Source organism: Leptonychotes weddellii, unplaced genomic scaffold (genome assembly GCF_054177405.1).
Source record: "Leptonychotes weddellii isolate Sample4059 unplaced genomic scaffold, ASM5417740v2 HiC_scaffold_16571, whole genome shotgun sequence".
Taxonomy (NCBI): domain Eukaryota; kingdom Metazoa; phylum Chordata; class Mammalia; order Carnivora; family Phocidae; genus Leptonychotes; species Leptonychotes weddellii.
Window position 1 is genome coordinate 1 of NW_027748524.1, and position 4,451 is coordinate 4,451.

The 4,451-nt window shown below is 38.4% G+C and overlaps 1 long non-coding RNA gene across 1 annotated transcript; it reads right to left on the reverse strand.

Annotated features, from left to right (window-relative positions):
* Nucleotides 1-2,237, reverse strand: LOC115941429 (uncharacterized). The gene is made up of 3 exons (XR_014141856.1): nt 1,781-2,237; nt 1,120-1,277; nt 1-46 (listed from the first exon to the last, which is right to left on the reverse strand). It is a non-coding gene; the product is annotated as an uncharacterized LOC115941429 (long non-coding RNA).
* Nucleotides 2,238-4,451: the final 2,214 nt, after the last annotated feature.

Here is a 4,451-nt window from a genome sequence, read left to right on the forward strand (position 1 = left end):
GATGACCTTCTGTGATCTGGAACCTTTGTTTTACATAAAATTGGAGCTGGAAAGAGAAGAAAAAACCTTTTGATTGGTACAATAAAAAAAAACTACATAGGAAATAAAAATTACTAGAATCATTAGTTTTACAAGGTAAACTTTTACAGAAAGAGCAAATATACATCTAATATACTATAGATATCTTTGGAAAATAAAAAAAAAAAATCAAACTCCATTTTCTTGAATATGAATTCTTTTGAGCTCTCAAAAAAACTATGGGCTTGGCCCCAACTTTATAAACAAGAGCACATGCTAACAGTGGTCTTTAAGTGGAGCAGGGCAACAATTTTTACAAAGCAAATGTAAACTGTCTTTCATATATGGAAGAAACTTGGGGAATCCAATTTTAGTAACACTGGATTGAGGTGAAAGGATAAGAACAGGTAAAAGGTCCCTTAGCTTTATAATTCAAAGCATATCTTAAAGCAGTCATAAACTATAGTTTATCATTTGAAATTCAATGATTGAATAAAACATAACTATTAAAAGTCATATTCATTCTTTTGACAAATAATTACATGTCCACTATATAGCAGGCACTGTTCTAGGCTCTGGGGATGGATGCATCAATGAACAAAACAAGATCCATGCCCATGTAGAACTTATATTGAAAGATCAGATGTGAGAATTCATTCCTTTTCTTCTCCCCACAAACCATTAAATCCACAGGTCAGTTGAACCCACCCAAACTCTGTGGATTTACTTCTCCATAGTTCAAAAATGGAAAGCTGCCATGGGCCAACATCATATTTTCCTAATTATTTTTAAGTTAAATTATAGTATTCTGAAAATGCTGGGTTTGAAATAAGATGTGATAATAAAATTAAACCAGAAATGTTGCTCTGTGAGGAACAAAAGGAGAGCTAGATGCTGCCAAAACAGAGGTAGCTGGAGTAAACTAAGGCAAAGAGTCACCAAGAAGCACTCAACAAAACAAGTCAGTGATGAATTTCAAGAACAGTCAAATAGGCAAAAGGACACGGACATTTTAAGTGGGAGAAATAAAGGACATAAAGTATAGAAAAGGAAAAAAAACTTATTTTCTAAAACTTTGGTAACTTTGATTTTAACACATACCCCAAACCTATAAGTCTTGAGATTATCATCCAAATGCTACTCATGGCCGCCCCATTGTACAGGGGCCCTCTCTACCTTCCTCTGCATCTTTACGTCCACCATTGGTTTCACAAGCTCTGACATCAAAGCACAGGAGTTCGAATCGATAGCCTGGTTCCCTTATTAAAATAAAAATTCTCACAAAATCATCATCAGTAGAATTTGTTAAAAAAATGAACTAAATTTTTCTTATCAAATATTATTTTACTTCTATGATTCCCCAACAAAGTATATAGCTTCCATTTAGACATGAAATTTAACATAACTAACGGTAGGTCAGCAGTTATTAGATGTGTGCTAGAAACACAGGCTGGACAATGAAATAAGAGCAGCCATTTTTCCCCTCAGGTAAATGAGCCTTTTTACATTATGATATATTTTGTTCATTCATTCATTTGCTCATTTTGGCAAATATTTACTGAGCACCTAATATGTGCTAGATGCTGGGGAAATAGCAGTGAACAAGAGGAACAGGTCTCTGCTCTCAAGAAGCTGACATTTTAGTTGCCAGAGCCTGATAATAAGGAAACAGACTGTGATAAGCACAAGATCAAAGAGGGCAATGAAACAGAAAGTAATGGGGGAGGGGACCACCAGAGTGGGGGTTTTGGGAATAGCTTACTTCTTACGGTCCTTGTCCTTCTTCAGGTTGCTGCCCGATGCCATGTAGGACTGGTTCTGGTATATCTCTGAGGTAGCTTTCTTTTTTGAGAAAGCAATTATTTCTTCTTCCAAGAGTCTTCTCTTCTCTTCAAGCTTCATTCTCTCTTCTTGGTGAACTCTTTTGAGGTGTTCAAATTTGGCCTGCAGCTGTGAAATAAAGGTGCAATTCCCATTAATGACACAGTGTGGCAGCACACACACAGGAATGTTCTCGAGCTTAGCAACAGTTGCTAACACTAACCTACACAGTAATCTACAAATTTTCCTGATGTCTCAAAAGTTCATGCTTGAAGTAAAAATGTACATATGAAACTGCCTTGGTAACTTTATTTTTTATTTTTAAAAGATTTTATTTGTTAGAGGGGCGCCTGGGTGGCTTAGTCGTTAAGCGTCTGCCTTCGGCTCAGGTCATGATCCCAGGGTCCTGGATCGAGCCCTGCATAGGCTCCCTGCTCAGCGGGAAGCCTCCTTCTCCCTCTCCCACTCCGCCTGCTTATGCTCCTCTCACTGTGTCTCTCTCTAATAAATAAATAAAATCTTTAAAAAAAAAAAAGATTTTATTTATTAGAGAGAGAGAACAAGCAGGGGGAGCAGGAGAGGAAGAGGAAGAAGCAGGCTCCCCGCTGAGCAGGGAGCCCGATCGAGACTCCATCCCAGGACCCTGGGATCATGACCTGACTGAAGGTAGACGCCTAATGACTAAGCCACCCAGGCGCCCAAGTAACTTTAATTTTAAATGAGTTCCCATGCAAAAAAAATGAACAAAAATAAATAAATAAAAAGCCACAGCCTCATGTAAAAACCTGTTTTTAAAACATTTGACCTTTTCTTAGTTTTTATTTTCTTGCTCTGTATTTTCCCCACAAAGCCTCTTCAAAGGCTTCACTTTCTAAAATCCATGTTCAATGAAAGTGAGGGACACAAATCACAAAATCAAGTTATCAAAAAAACACCTTATTTTCCAAATAAAGTTACCAAGTATAGTGAAACAGTAAAAAGTTACATTGGTAAACCTACCTGGAAAGTGCCAATTATCAATTTAAATCAAGAACCTTAAAAATCTATTACATTTTTCTCTAAAGTAAATCAAGAAATCCTAAACTGAGTGTTATTCATAAAAATACTTACTGTAGTAGAATTTACACCATAATGGGAAAAAATAGCCTGTGTCTAATAAAGTCAAGAATAAATTTATGCAAAGTACACTCAATTCAGTCACTAAAATGAGTTTGTAAAAGGTTATAACATTACAAGGTGAAATTTCCCTAGTTTGGTGTTTATCTGGAAAAAAAAATCTAGGGACATGAGCAGATTCCCACATGAATCAGCTGCGTGCCTTGCCTGCCAAGAACACAAGTACAGTATCTAGAATCTAGAGCAAAAAAGGCAACTTTTAAAATTCTCTAATCTAGTTAGATTAACTTTAGTATTTTCAGTTCTGGGCAGCATTCATATAAAAAAGTGGGACTTGGGGCGCCTGGGTGGCTCAGGCAGTTAAGTATCTGACTTCAGCTCAGGTCATGATCCCGGGATCCTGGAATCCAGCCCTACATTAGGCTCCCTGCTCAGTGGGGAGTCTGCTTCCCCTTCTGCCCCTCCCCACCTTGCGCATGTGCACGAAGGTGCTCCCTCTCTCTCAAATAAATAAAATCTCTCTCTAAAAAAAAAAGTAGGACTTGGTTTCTAGAAAAGATGGCATATAATAACTGAAGAAATGTTTTGCTAAAAATCAGAGGTTGAAGGGCACCTGGGTTGCTCAGATGGTTCAGCATCTGCCTTCGGCTCAGGTCATGATCCCAGGGTCCTGGGATGGAGCCCCACATCGGGCTCCCTGCTCAATAGAGAGTCTGCTTCTCCCTCTCCCTCTGCCTCTCCCCCTGCTTGTGCTCTCTCTCTCAAATGAATAAATAAAATCTTTTAAAAAAAGAAATCAGAGGTTGAGGGTGGAAACTGAAGAGCTAAACTCCATCCTAAAAAAATTAACTGTTCCAAATATGGAAGAGGTTGTGTTGTACACCAGTAAAGCCTGACTGGAGATGTATTTAAATGGAGAGAGAAAAGAACTGAAACAGATTAAGTAAGACCCTTCTACGCTAAGATTCTTTTATTCCTGAGGATGGCATTTCAGCGAAGCATCAGTTCCTTAGTATTTGCTTATTTAAATAGTTCCTGCTTTTGCAAAAAGCTGTTTCTGTGTGTGTGTGTGTGTGCTTAAAGGGTGAGGTAATCTAGTTGTCATTCAAATCAGTGGTATAAACAAGAGAGTCACAAGTCTCTGAGTATGTGTGCATTTCCTATAAATGTGGGAGAGGAGCTGAGTAAAGCCTGGAAAGACAGGATACAGGAGTGGATTTATATTATATTAATAAAGACATCTCTGATTACTTAAGTGGAGGCTGCATATTCTATATGCATAGTTAAATATCTTGAAAGGTTATAGGGTACTTCATATATCATTCATGAGGTTGACTAAAAATTACAGAAATACTATAAAGAGAAAAATGTTTTAAAAGGGGAGGCGGGGGGGGCGGGGCGCCTGGGTGGCTCAGATGGTTAAGTGTCTGCCTTCGGCTCAGGTCATGATCTCCAGGTCCTGGGATTGAGCCCCGCGTTAGGCTCCCAGCTCGGGG